The sequence below is a fragment of the Nicotiana tabacum genome, chromosome 24 (assembly GCF_000715075.1).
Source record: "Nicotiana tabacum cultivar K326 chromosome 24, ASM71507v2, whole genome shotgun sequence".
Taxonomy (NCBI): Eukaryota; Viridiplantae; Streptophyta; class Magnoliopsida; order Solanales; family Solanaceae; genus Nicotiana; species Nicotiana tabacum.
The window spans coordinates 21,388,112-21,403,825 of NC_134103.1; positions in this window are offsets into that span (position 1 = coordinate 21,388,112).

Below are 15,714 nucleotides of genomic sequence, written 5' to 3' on the forward strand. Positions count from 1 at the left end.
CAATACGGCTTGGTGGCAGCACGTATGGGGGAAGCAGGTCGGAGCTTTCATCACCTATACCCCCTTATATATACTTAAAATTAAAAAGACCAAGTTGCCCGAGTAGACATGTCTATGTCAGACAATCAGAAGAGCCTTTTCTCACCAGTTCTTGGCCGAAGTCACAATCCCAAAGTGCGGGTTGTGACAATCCGTCTCCGATCACGAGCTTATAATAATGAAACACTGATCAACAAACGTAAGAGCTTTGATTAATGCGTGTTACAATATCCTCAATGAATAATCAGACCCCCTTTTATATATCAGGGGAGTCATACTCTAAGTACAATACCATAAAAGGTAAAAAATCTTTCGTTTAACTAATCACCGGATTTTCGCCGGTACGTGCCGAGATCCACGCCGCGATACCCGGTTGATCACCGATATCATGTCCTCCTGTTAATCATGTTCGGTCGCCCGATAATGCTCTCAGAAGTCTTTTAAGATTTGGACCGATACCGCGGTCACGTCCCCGATATTCTCGAGGGCGGATGTCGTGCCCCCGGAACCTGTCTCGATGAGTCTCTTACCTCGATTCTGACTCCTTGTCATCACGTCCCTTACTCGATTTATTTTATCGAAAATCGGGTTGTCTCATGGGTCCGGTTTCACCCGTATACAGATTATCCCCTCGTTTCTCGAAGAGTAAGTTTTACGGAAACGACGAGGAACAACATGAGTTCTTCGATCTCTTCTCCAACACGTTGCGACACAAAATGACAAAGAAAGTGAAATGTCCCGTCAGTCGCGTCATAATGACACCCAACACGTGTCAGTTGTCGGCAGGTTGCTCCTGGATGCGGAATGGCACGAGGCCCCTATAAATACCCCTTCTTTCATTCATTTTTTACTTTGGACCAAGCTTCTACCTTCGATCCTTCAAGATATCACTGCCTTCCTTCGTTCTTCAATATTCTTACCTTCATTCTTCAAATTACAACCTTTCTTTTACACCTCACTTAAGCAGTGTGCTCGATTTTCTTAGCAAGTTCTCACCCTTCATCTCATCATTCTCCTTCTTACCTTCAAACCTTTTTATCCAGATAAAAATGGTAAAGACTTCCAAGACCGTTCCCTATAAAGATGCCCCTTCTTCTTCGCAGTCGACCACTGAGGTCGAGGAGACCGCCCCTGATGTGGTCGTCCTCGAGAGGTCTGCTCCAGGCACGGCCACTGATGAACCGGCAACCGAGCCCCCCTTAAAAATGTTCGTCCCCGGGGGGTGTTCGATTAATGATGACTTCAAGGTCGAAAAGCCCTATTCGGTTCAAGGTTGATGCGATAAGGTGTCATAATACATCTATTCCATTACTGAGGTGGTTCTTCCTACAGTTCGAAAGGCCTGCCGCTGGGCGGATAACGATGTAGTGATTTCCGGGACCGATAACGATATTACTACCCATGTTGAGGGATATATGAGTGTTTACACTTATCCCTTTACATTGGGCCCGGTGGACCCGGTCATCTTGGACTTTTGTAAGAGGTACAACATATGCCTCGGCCAGAATCCACATATCGCTTTGGGGAACGTGATCCTTCTCCGATTCTTTGTGAATAAAATCGACTCATGTACGTTCATCATTGATCATCTACTTCGCTTGTATAGTCCCCGAATATTTCGCGCGGGGGGGAGGGGGGGGAGGGGCTGATAAAGCTTGTACACCGGGCCAGCAAAGCCCCATTTTCAAGTATCGTTGAGGATCGGGATCAGGGTTGGCAAGGACGCTTTATCCGGATGAGGACTGCCGACATGATACCTGTCGAGTGGAGGCCTTTCCCCGAAAAGTGGAACGTATCATGTAAGTATAACTCTTTTAAAACATTGATTCTATGTTTTATCTTCCCTTTACTCATCGGTGTTTGGTATGGTGCAGCCCTCGCTCGAGTCCCAAACGCTATTCCTCGGCTCAAGGAGTGGATCAGAGGCATTTGTTCGGAGATACCTTATGCCGAACAATCATGGCGCGAGCTCTCGAAGGGCCGCTGGGAGGCCCGTTCTCACGGTAAGATTCCTCTTTCCGAGTAAGTAGCACTAGACTTTCTCTTTCAACACTATGTCCTCATTGTTTCTCTTCTTTTTTGCAGGCTTGCCTAAGACCATCGAGCTTAGGCCCTTGGCAGGGCGAGGACCTGCCCACTGATCCTTCTGCTTCGGGGCAGCCCGGAGCCACAACAAGAGAGAAGAAAAGGAGGAGGGCCACGAGTTCCCCGAGCTCGGAGAAGAAGAAACCAAGGAGAAGGTTGGCTCGTAAGCCAAACTAAATATCTAGCTCCCGAGTGCTTGACTCAGACTCACTCTTCCGGCTCAGGGACCAGCCCGAGGAGGATGATCTTTTTGTGGCCCGCGAGCCGTCCGTTCCCGAGGAACAGGTGGCAGCCGAGGGGGAAACAACGGAAGCTAATCCCTCTCAATGAACGAGGTAGATGCACCATGCTTGTTCAACGAAGCGCGCCAGGCGCTGAACCGGGTAGTGTTATCACACTCTTTTTTTTTCGAATTCAGTTTTTGATGACTCTTAGCATTTTCATTTTCACATTCTCCAAGGCCTCGGTGCTCCACTATAAAACCTTTCTCCGGTACCGGGATGAGCTTAGCCAACTCGAGGTCGAGGCCAAAGAGCTTGCTGAGAAGAGGGACATGTATAAGTTTCTCAACGAGCAACGTGAAGGAGAAGTCAAGAATCTCCGGGCTGAGTTGGATGCGGCTCAAAAAGAACATGTCGCCCTGGTGGAACAGGTAAATATCTTTGAAGTTAGTGATGATGAGTTATGCATGGCGACTAACGGTCAAAACCCGCAGGTCCTACAGAAGCCTTATCGAATCGACCAGCTTCGAGCCGAGATGGACGAGGTCAAGGCCATGGCCGAAGAGTGGAAAGGTAAAATGGATCAATTGGCTTCAGAAACGGACACTGCTAGGGAGAAGCTAGCCTTGACTGAGGTCCAACTTCGAGTGGCGAGGGAGAAAGCTGAGGCTCGGACCCAAAAAATTGAAGACCTCCAGTCTCAACTGGGCTCGACCGTTGCTGAACAGGATACCCTTGATAAGGAGCTTAAAATAGACAAGTCAGCGGTGGAAATAACCAGGGCCGATGCTGCACAGATGGTGGCCCAGTACATAGCTGACGTTAAGACAGCCCAGGACCGCCTGAAAGTCATCGTCGAATACATGAAGTGGCAGTCCCGAAGAGAGGATCTCGAGAAAGTTCATGCACGGGGTTTCGAACTATCGGTCGAGATCAAAAACGCTAAGAGGCTCGAGGCCGAGGTCAAGAAGTTAGCAGATCCCGGGGATGAGGAAGGCTCTGAGGGTTCCGACGAATCCGAGGGCGGAGAAGACTCTGATGGTCCAGGTGACAAGGTGAGCTCCGGCGAAGATCAAGCTTAGATGCCTTGTAGATTTTCTTTGTTTTTGTATTTTGTATATTTTGTTGAGGCCGTTTGGCCTTTGTAAAGATCTTTATATATATACATGGCTTTTCTTTTTTCCCTTTGGCAATTTTCAAGTTTGTTTCTTTTGGCTTTTTCTTTACGATTGCAAAGATTTCAAATGCCTTAGCACGTAGTAATAAGGTCTTGTTCGGAGGTTCGAACAAGGCTTGTTCTCGATGTAATTTTGCTTAAAACTCGTGGGGGCTTTGGTATGACCGGAAGCTTTCCCCAAAGTGCTTACTTAGAAGTTTTTAGATTATAATTTTGTCGAGGGTAACCTTTGAACCGGTTTGGAATTTTTGAAGGCCTTATGTTTTGGTTTCGGGTTTCGGACGTCTCCGAGCCGTTTCTAGTATTGCCGTAACCTTTTAAGTTTGGGTGTTTCCCAATAGTCTTACTACCCCGGGCTTCGATACCCGAGCCGTCCGTGCTTGCCCAGGATGATAGTCCCCGAGTGGAGGTAGTCGTAGCCTTTAAAGTTCGGGCACTGCCTAATAGGTGTTTGTGCCCCCGGGCTTCGATAGTCAAGCCGTCTAAATAGAGGTGGCCCTTGGGCTCGATGTCCGTAAGGAACAAAATGTATTAGTTTTTAGGAGACAAAATATATATTTAAAAGAATGTAGTAGCTCCCCGGGCTGATTAATCATTGGTGCATGCCTCTGACATCCGTCGCATTTATGCATGAACTCCTTTGCGTCTTTCTCTATGTCAATCCAGTAGTAGCCGGCTATGATTATCTTACGAACCAACGATTCAACACCCGAATGATTCCCGCAGGTTCCTTCATGAACTTCCCTCAAAACATATTCGGTATCTCCTGATCCCAGACATATGGCGAGCGGGCCATCGAATGTTCTCCTGAACAGGGTATTGTCCTCGGACAAGCTGAACCTAGCCGCCTTTGTGCGCAGAGCTCTCGATTCTTTAGGATTCGAGGGCAGTTTTCCGGTCTTCAGGTAATCTATATACTTGTTTCTCCAGTGCCAAGTTAAGCTTGTCGAGTTTATGTCGGTGTGGCCTTCTTCCACTACCAATTTCATGAGTTGTACGACCATTCCCGATTTGAATTCATCGCCATCAACCGATGATCCTAAGTTAGCAAGAGCGTCGGCTTCGTTGTTTTGATCCTGAGGTACATGTTGCAAAGTCCATTCCTTGAACCGATGTAACATCACCTGTAGTTTATCCAGGTACCTTCGCATTCGTTCTTCTTTGACTTTGAATGTTCCATTGACAGGGTTCACTACAGGGAGGGAATCGCACTTAGCTTCAATCACCTCGGCCGCTAGGCTTCTATCCAGTTCGAGACCTGCAATCATAGCCTCATACCCGGCCTCATTGTTAGACAATTTTATAGTTCTAATAGATTGCCTAACTACATTACCCATTGATGGCTTCAACACGATGCCAAATCTGGACCCTTTTTGCATTCGAGGCACCGTCCATAAAGAGGGTCGAGATTCCGGAGGAGGTCCCCGAGTTCAACAACAATTCTTTCTCGACCTCGGGTATTAGGGCCGACGTGAAGTTGGCCACGAAGTCCGCCAAAATTTGAGATTTGATGGCTGTTCGGGGTCGATATTCGATATCGTACCCGTTGATTTCCACGGCCTATTTGGCCAATCGTCCTGAGAGATCGGGCTTATGCATTACGTTCCTCAACGGGTAAGTAGTAACGACACATATGGGATGACATTGAAAATACGATTTTAACTTCCTGGAGGCGCTTAGCAAAGCGAGCGCCAATTTTTCCAAGTAAGGATACCTCGTTTCGGCCTCGCCTAGAGTTCTACTAACATAGTAGATAGGAAATTGCGGACCTTCCTCTTCCGGACTAAGACTCCACTTACCGCTATCTCGGATACCGCTAAGTACAGGTACAACTGTTCATCTGCCTTCGGAGTATGAAGCAAAGTTGGGCTCGAAAGGTACCGTTTGAGTTCTTCCAAGGCTTTTTGACACTCCGGGGTCCATGAGAAACTATTCTTATTCTTCAATAATTAGAAGAACTGATGGCTCTTGTCGGAGGAGCTCGAAATGAATCGGCCCAAAGTGTATGCGCCCGGTTAACCTTTGAACGGACTTGACATTGTCCTCCACGGTAATGTCCTCTATGGACTTGATTTTATCGGGATTGATCTTGATTCCCCGGTTAGACACCATGAATCCGAGAAATTTCCCGGACTCGACTCCGAATGCGCATTTCTCCGAGTTCAGCTTCATATTGTATTTCTTCAATATGTTGAAGGTTTTCTGCAAATATTTCAAATGGTCTTCTGCTCGTAGGGACTTAACTAACATATTGTCAATGTAAACCTCCATTGATTTTCCTAATTATTTTAATCCCTCATGCGTTGGGAATTTTAACACCTGGTGCAGTGTTGAGGGCACTGCCCACATGTTGTGAATCCACAGCCTCTCGAACAGAGCATTATATCTCATATCTCCTTCGATCACATAAAAATTTGCTTATTGAATGGTTCTGGAGATGTTCACCGGTAGTGTTATCTCCTCTTTAGTGGTCTCACATGCCATGTTGAATCTGTTTAGAACTCGGACTGCATGCACAATTTGGTCTTGTAGAGCCAGCTGCTCTACGACTCTCAATCTGATGATATTGGCCGAGCTACCTGGATAAATTAACACACATTTAACTCAAAATTTATTTATAAGTACAGATATTAATAGTGCATCGTTGTGTGGCTGCACGATGTCTTCAGTGTCCTTATCGTCGAAAGATAAGGTTCCTTCTAACACGTAATCTCGAGTTTGTTTTTCCCTTGTGATGGATACTTTGGTGCGCTTCAACATCGGCCCATGGGGACGTCGAACCCACCGATGATCATATTAATGACGTGCTGAGGTTCCTCTTGTTCGATCTGCTTATTAGAGTCCCTATTCCTGAAATGGTTTTTGGCTTGATAGCTCAAGAACTCTCGGAGATGTCCTTTGTTGAATAGCCGGACTACTTCCTCTCTCAGTTATCGGCAGTCTTCAGTTCTGTGGCCGTGAGTGCCATGGTATTTACACATTAGGTTGGGGTCCCTTTGGGCTGGATCGGATTGTAAAGGTCGAGGCCACTTGGTATCTTTGATGCGTCCGATGACAGTAGCATTGACGTTGAAGTTGTATTTCGATAACTTTGGGGCTTCCTTAGGCCCGATGGCCTGTCGAAATCGCTTTCGCTCATGACTCCCCGATTATTTTGACCTCGATCGCTTCTCCTTTCACTTCTCACTGAGTTTTGCCCAGACCCATTACCTCTTCAGTCTCCATTGTATGGTTGATACCGGTCCTTATTTGATCTTGGTTCACGATCAATGTCTCTTTTGGATCTGTCAATAGCTCTAACGGTATAACCAGACCCGGAAGGGGCCTCAAGCTGATCATCTTCGACCCTAACTTTTGATTGATAATGTTATGTACGTCGGACGAAATTACAGTCGAATATTCTATCAGATTTTGCTTCAACTGTTGTGAAGCCAATGAGCTTCGAGTATTGAGTCTTTGGGTGAAGGCCTGAACGGCCCAATAGTTCGCGACTGGAGGCAAGTCCATTCGTTCCATTTGAAACCGAGACACGAATTCCCTGAGCATCTCATTATCTCTCTGTTTCACTTTGAAAAGGTCTGACTTCTTGGTCTCGACCTTGATGTCCCCGTCGTGTGATTTCACGAAGGAGTCTGTAAGCATAGAAAACGAGTCAAAATAATTAGGGGGTAAGTTGTAATACCATATCATATCTCCCTTTGATAAAGTTTTCCTGAACGTTTTCAGCAGGGCGGACTCAATCTCATCATCCTCCAAGTTGTTCCCTTTGATGGAGCACATGTAGGAGTTCACATGCTCATTTGAGTCAGTTGTTCCATTGTATTTAGGAATCTTGGGCATGCAGAACTTCTTTGGGATTGGCTTCGAAGCTACGCTAGGAGTAAAAGGTTTTTGAACAACCTTCTTGGAATCCAAGTGGTGCTCCTGGGATTTGGTCGACTCTGGAATTGTGGGTTTCCACCTTTTTGTCATTGGCTTCAATTTTCTTTTCTCCCGTTTCTACCCATTTTTTCAGTTCCTCGAGCATTTTTATGATCTCGGGGTTAGTCCCGGGTTCAGCTTCACTAGGCCTCTCCGTGACAGGTTCGTTTTTGCGAGTGATTTTCCGGGGCTGCTTGGGCTCAACTTTGCTGGGGGTACGGCTTTGGTTCTGCAGCTGGGCTATCGCTGCCTGTAGCATTTCGAAGATCACTCGCAAATTGATCCCATCTCCATCACCGCCGTGTGTAATTTGGGCTACTAATCGGACTCCCCTGCGGATGTTGTTCTCATGATCGGTAGGCAAATTCGCATCGATGGCCACATGTGAGTTGGCGTCGATTGGGTCCGCGGCCAGAACTCCACTGGGATCGATAGGGGGCACTAATAAGTAGAGATTTTAACTACTTATTAGCGTCTTTTAACATTTTTTTTAGTCTAAAAGCATTGAAGTGTGTTCCCGAAACTAATAAAATTGTGCCAAATTGCAGGAATGCTGGAAGTTGGGCCCCCGAGATGAAATCTGACTAAAAAAAGAGCAGTCTATGCACAAGGCAATAAAAGGCATAGAAGCACACAATGTGCGGTCCGCAGAATTCCATCTACGGCCGCAAAGAAATAAGGCACAATTAGCAGGCATCTGTACAAATTGCAGACCGCACATGAATTGTGTGGCCGCAAAAGTTGGGCTAGGATTCAAGATCAGAGAGTATGCAAAAAGACCAAGTCCAGAGCCTCAGTGAATTGCGGACCGCACAAGATTTGTGCGGCCGCAGAAGATTGCCTTGCATCCGCAATCTTAATATTGTGGACCGCAGAAGATTATCTTGTGGCCGCAGTTCTAAATCTGCGGACCGCAGAAAAGTTGATCCGTGATCGCAGTTCAGAATTGTGCGGTTGCAGAACTCCAGCTCTTGCTAGATGAAGAAATCAGCGGACCGCGCATGAAATTGTGTGGTCGCAGAACCTCCCGAGGGGTATTTTTGTCCGAGATTTTTAGCCTTGTATAAATAGATGAGTTTCACAAAATTAGGTCAAGTTTTGAACCTCTGAAATTACTGTAGCTATTTTTCTTTGTCATTTTTGGAAGTTTATTTTGCTTTGGTGTATTTTACAATAGATTTAATCATTTTAAACTTTCATTATGAGTTTAATTAGTCTTTCTTCTCTATTTTCTTCAAATCCAAGTATGAGTTGTTTATTAGGATTGTGATCTAACCCTAGTGTATAAATCTTATGGGTATATAATTTAGTGCTTGTTTAAGATTAAGTATTTAATTATTTAGCTTAGTTCATGCTTTAATTGTGGAATTAATGGCTGCAAATATTAATTCATGCCTATTTGACTTAGTCTCTACTTGAGAAAGAGAGACCCAGTCTAGGATAACTTAGCTAACAAGAATTGGGTCAATCAAGAGATTGATTAACCCAATTAAAGGGTTCAATCTAAAGATAGTAATAACCCGACTTGAGCTTTTATTAACTGTTTTGTGTGATACCCATTTGGTCTTGAGAAAGCCAAATTGGGCAAAACCACTCTCTGTCCGAGAGGTATTGAGTGGGTAATTTAGAGTTGATAGCTATTGTTACACCCTATATTTGTTTTTTGTACGTAAAACTGCGTCGTGAGCAAACTAATATAGGACCCAAAAAAAAAGAGATCATCTTTGAAAATATATAAAGCAATTTAATCATGTTACCTCGAAAGTTACAAATATTGAATATCATGAACAACAAGTACAAAGAGGGTTGGAAGGTTTAGAAGCTAAAGGAATTGAAGAAAATAATATTTCGTCGAAAGCCGACAAATTGGGAATGTTATAGCATGTACTTTTGGGATGAGACCAGGATGTTTTACATGATAAGGAGGTTATGTTACGAGTTATGTTATTTGTATGATAGTCGTATGTTATGTTTTGAAGTCAAGCGAGTGGTGGAACAAAAGTCGATGAAAGTCATCACAAGTTACGTTCATAAATTTTACTGAAACTTTGGGTCAAATGTAACTGCGATTTTCTCCCAATATACTTAGAGTTATGGGGTGTTCCACCCATCAAATTAAAGATCTATGAGTCAAATTTCCAACTCATTAAACCGTTTGTCAATACGATATCTGAGTAGAGAGATATGGGCATTTTTGCGAGACTGCGCAGACTGTTACCTACTTGCTTAAACGAGAATCCAAAACTGGGCCTGTTCGGGTCGTCCAAAAATGGGCCAGTTCGGGTCGTTCAAAGAGGCCTTTTTAAAGTCCTATCCCCTTCATATATTAGTCTGATAATAGGGCAAAATAATCAGACTCATTCTCTGCAAAACTCCTCCCAAATATTTCCCCCAAACCCCAATTGATTTTCTCCCCCTTTCAAGTTCTAATCGGAGGTAAAGCCTAGAGTTTGAAGAACCAAGATAGGAGTCGAGTTATCCAACAAATAAGGTAAGTTTACTGCTCTCTTTCATACATTTTTTCTGTTGTAGATGTATAGTAAGTCGTTCTATATTTGTAAGAACTCACAGGACGGTGATCGGAAGCCGTGAGTTCGAGTTATTCACTTGTAGCGGACTGTTTTGTGGACTGTTTTGTGGACTATTTTGTGGCGCTGTTGGGCTGCGTGTTTTACTACTGTTTTGTGGAGTTTTGGAGGAGGAAGGGTGTGGAGAAATGCCACATAAATGCAGGATGTTGGGCTGGTCGTTCGTCGTAACATTTTCGGGTTGTTGACACTACTACGGTGGTCGTTTTGTGTATGAAGAGATTAGGGTGTGTTGGGCTGTTTTGTAGTATTGTGTGGTGTGTATAAGGTTGGAAAATAATGTATATATATTTTTATTGTTGTTTTTGGTGTTGTTGGTGTTATCTTGAATTTGGAGGAAGTAAGAATTATAGGGGAAATGTTGTCCGTTTTAATACAAAATAAGCATGTCGTTCGTTGTGCGATAGTTATACGTTTCATAACTTAATGATAGTATTATTATCGTTATTGTAGATTAAGGTGAGAAGAGGTTATTATTGTTTTTGGTGTTGTTGGTGTTATCTTGAATTTGGAGGAAGTAAGAATTATAGGGGAAATGTTGTCCGTTTTAATACAAAATAAGCATGTCGTTCGTTGTGCGATAGTTATACGTTTCATAACTTAATGATAGTATTATTATCGTTATTGTAGATTAAGGTGAGAAGAGGCGAGTTCAACTTGGTGATTGAAAAGAGTGTGATAAGGTATGTTAAGGCTAAGCCTTCCTTCATTTTGGCATGATCTCATAGCTACATGTGTTAGTAATGAGACAAAAAGAGAAGTTCATATTCATGAATTTATTCACACTATTCTAGTCTCATAAGTTACAATATTATTCCTTATCGAGACTCTATATTTAATTTAGTATTGTCTTCTTCTAGTCAAGATAGCAGCAAGCCTATATATACAATGTTACAGTATTTTCATTACCATCGAGCTATAATCGATGGGCAGGCCCCTATTGGGCAACCTCTGATCAGATGGAAAGTTATATACCGAGCCTACTGTGGCCGAGCGCCTATGAGCGAGCCCAACATGGTCGAGATACATAGCCTAGTATGGCCGAGCGCCTATGAGCGAGCCTACTACGGCAGAGCAGTTATATATACCGAGCCTTATAAGGTCGGACAATTATTTTACTTACTATATTGAAGGAGTTGAGTCAGTATCAACAGGTAAGTATATCTCCAGATCATCTTTGACTCCCAATTACTTTCAGTTATTATATTATCAGCTCAGTTTCAACTTTCAGTTATGTTATCGCCTTATATACTCGGTACATTATTTTGTACTGACGTCCCTTTTTTGGGGACGCTGCATTTCATGCATGCAGGTTCAGATAGACAGACGGGTATACCTCCTCAGTAGGTGTTTCCAGAGTTCAGCCTAATCGGTAAGCTCCACATCCTTCGGAGTTATCGGGTCTAGATTTTCGTGTACATCTTCTGTGTGTATGTATATACATTATGGGTAGGTCGGGGCCCTGTTCCGATCACAATATATCTATCAGTAGAGGCTTGTAGACATATCCTGTCAGTTAGTGCATTATGTTGGGCTTGTAGGCCTGGTATGTATATTTTGGTGGTTTGTCAGTTGTAGTAGTTATGACGGCCTTGTCGGCCCAACTTTATATTGATGTTTAGTCAGCGCTAGTTTCCATTCAGTTTTATATTTTGCTTCGCAAATTGTCTTGCAAGGTGGCCCCTTGGCCAAATTATGACATTATATGTTCAGAGTCCCTTAGTCGCAATTTGGTACACTAGGTTAGTTGAGGCACCAGGTGCCAGTCTCGCTTCCAGGTCGGGGCGTGACAAACTTGGTATTAGAGCAGTTCTATCCTAGGGAGTCTACAAGTCGTGTCTAGTAGGATCTTATTTATAGATGTGTTGTGCACCACATTATATAAGCAGGGAGCTACATGGCATTTAGGAGTTGGTTTCCCTTCTTTCAAATCTAAATCGTGCTGTAGAACTGAGTTATAGTTAATTTGAGTTAAACTTACGTGTTTGTGTTTTCATACACAGATGACGGTGACTAGAAAGACTACGGCTATCCTGAGGGGAGATACAACAACAGGTGAGGGGACCAGCAGTGTACCCCCAATAGATGGGTCCCAGTCTGAGGCTCAAGGCGAGACCCCTACTCAGCCATTACCGGCTCCTCCACCACCTGAGGAGATTCCTAGGGATACCGCACATCCAGTTCCCCCTCCACTTCCACCAGATCAGGACTTGAGGAGTGCGGTGCATTTGTTGACACAATTGGTAGCTACCCAGCAACAAGCTAGGGCATCAGCTAGTGCAGGATCTTCTGAGGGGTCTGGGAGTTCAAGGGTCCGAGAGTTTATTGCTTTGAGTCCCCCAGAGTTTACGGGGTCAGATCAGAGGGAGGACCCGCAGGATTTCATAGATAAGCTTCACAGGATCTTTCGGGTTATGCATGCCACAGAGAAAGAAGCAGTTGAGCTAGCAACTTTTCTACTCCAAAATATAGCCATCCTTTGGTACGAGGGATGGGAGAGGTCCAGGGCACGTGATGCACCTCCAGCTAGTTGGGAGAATTTTTCAGATGCTTTCCTTGACCAGTACTTACCGCAGGAGATCCGACAGGCTCGGGTCAATCAGTTTCTAGCCCTTAAACAGGGCAATATGAGTGTTCGAGAATATAGTCTCCATTTTGACTCATTAGCCAGATATGCACCATCCATAGTTGCTACTATGCGTGACAGGATCCACAGGTTTATAGCAGGGTTAGCCCCAGAGTTGACCGAGGCATGTGCCACCGCTGCATTGCATGATAATATGGATATCTCCCGGATTCAGGCATTCGCTCAAAATATAGAAAGGGGTAGGCGTCGACAGCAGGGTACAAAGAGGACTGAGCAAGGGCAGCATAAGAGGATGCGATTTCCTAGGTTTCAAGAGCAGTCTCAGGGTAGTTATAGGCCCCAGTACTTTGGACGGCCACCTAGGCCTCCACCAGCTCAGTTGCAGGGTTACAGGTATGATCGCTATACTCAGTCAGGACTAGGTGAGAGCTCACGGGCGTCAGTTTTGCAACGACAACGAGGTTCAAGGCAGACATGGTCATTTCTGCCGCGGTGTGACATCTGTGGTAGAGGACACTTTGGCCAATGCCGAGCAAGTTCTGATACTTGTTATACATGTGGGCGTCCGGGGCATATGATGCGAGATTGCCCAAATAGAGATTCTAGGGGTATGGCACAACCAGCAAGTTCAGCGACAGGATCATCTATGTCTGTGCATCCTTCTGGGCGCGAGTCTCAATCTTCGGCTGGTAGAGGTCGAGGCAGAGGTAGAGGTTCCAGTTCAGGTGTTAATCAGAACCGTATTTATGCTTTAGCGGGTCGACATGACCAGGAGTCTTCACCAGACGTTGTGACAGGTATATTGACCATTTGCTCTCACGATGCTTATGCCTTGATAGACCCAGGATCTACTTTATTATATATTACCCCATTTGTCGCGAGGAAATTTGGTATAGTGCCTGAAATACTAAGTGATCCTTTTTGCGGTATCTACACCGGTCGGAGAATCGATTATTGCTAGACGGATTTACCGAGGTTGTACGGTGACAGTTTGTAGTCGTCAGACCTCAGCCGACCTAGTTGAGTTAGAGATGATGGATTTTGATGTTATCATGGGCATGGACTGGTTGTCAGCTTGCTATGCTACAGTTGATTGCCGAGCAAAGGCAGCTAGATTTCATTTTCCAGGTGAGGCAGTCCTTGAATGGGTAGGTAATACAGCGGCACCCAGAGGTAGGTTTATTTCCTATCTGAAGGCAAGGAAAATGATTGCAAAAGGGTGCATTTATCATATTGTGCGAGTTAGAGACGCAGATGCTGAGATATCTACACTTCAATCTATTCCCGTAGTCAATGAGTATGCAGATGTGTTTCCTGATGAACTTCCAGGTATTCCTCCAGAGCGAGAGATTGATTTTAGCATCGATTTGCTTCCAGGAACTCAACCGATATCCATCCCTCCGTATAGAATGGCACCTGCCAAATTAAATGAGTTGAAGGAGCAGTTAAAAGATTTCCTGGAGAAAGGTTTCATCAGGCCCAGTACCTCACCTTGGGGTGCACCGGTACTCTTTGTGCGGAAGAAAGACGGCTCGTTGAGGATGTGTATCGATTATAGACAGCTGAACAAGGTAACTATTAAGAATAAGTATCCACTTCCAAGGATTGATGATTTGTTTGATCAGTTGCAGGGGGCTAGATTCTTTTCAAAGATAGATTTGAGATCAGGATACCACCAGGTCAGAGTTCGGGAGAAAGATATTCCGAAGACAGCCTTCAGGACCTGATATGGCCACTTCGAGTTCCTTGTCATGTCCTTCGGGTTGACAAATGCTCCCGCCGTATTTATGGACTTGATGAATAGCCTATTCCGTCCATTTTTAGATCTGTTCGTGATAGTATTTATTGATGATATTCTGGTCTATTCAAGTTCAGAGGATGAACATGTGGACCACTTGCGAGCGGTACTCCAAACCCTCCGTGATCATAAGTTGTATGCTAAGTTTTCTAAATGTGAGTTCTGGTTGAAGTCTGTAGCATTCTTGGGGCATATTGTATCCGATGAAGGTATAAAGGTAGACACTCAAAAGATTGAGGCCGTGAAATCTTGGCCTAGACCTACCACTCCGACAGAGGTTCGTAGCTTTCTAGGCTTAGCAGGATACTACCGGAGATTCGTAGAGGGTTTTTCTTCCCTTTCGGCACCATTGACGAAGTTGACGCAGAAATCAACTAAGTTTCAGTTGACGGAGGCTTGCGAGCGGAGTTTCCAAGAGCTTAAGAACAGGTTGACCTCAGCGCCAGTTCTAACACTTCCAGAGGGTCCAGAGGGTTATGTCGTGTATTATGATGCCTCAGGTGTTGGGTTAGGATGTGTCCTGATGCAACATGGGAAGGTAATTGCTTATGCTTCAAGGCAGTTAAGGAAGCACGAGAAGAATTATCCAACCCACGATCTCGAGTTAGTTGCGGTTGTCCATGCACTTAAGATATGGCGGCATTATTTATATGGTGTTCATGTTGATGTATTTACCGATCATAAAAGTCTGCAATATATATTCAAGCAAAAAGAGTTGAATTTGCGACAAAGGCGATGGCTTGAGTTATTGAAAGATTATGATGTTAATATTCTCTACCATCCAGGGAAAGCTAATGTTGTAGCAGACGCCTTAAGTCGCCGATCTATGGGTAGCTTAGCAGATGTAAAGGCCGAGAAAAGACAATTAACTAGAGAGATTCATCAATTGGCTTGTTTGGGGGTTCGATTAGTAGATTTCGACGATGGTGGAGTTGTACTCCAAAACACTGCAAAATCATCTCTCATAGCTGAAGTCAAGGAAAGGCAGTACGATGACCCAGAGTTGGTCGAGTTGAGAGAGCGAGTTCCACAGCAGAAGAATCCATTGTTAGAGCTCAAGGGAGATGGAGTTCTCAGATATAGGGGTTGTTTGTGTGTTCCAGATGTAGCAGGGCTACGAGACAGGATTATGTCAGAGGAACATTATTCGTGGTACACCATTCATCCTGGGTCGATGAAGATGTATCATGACATTAAGGATGTGTACTGGTGGAACGATATGAAGAAGAACATTGCTGAGTTTGTCGCCCAGTGTCCTAGTTGCCAGCAGGTGAAAATAGAGCATCAGAAGCCCGGAG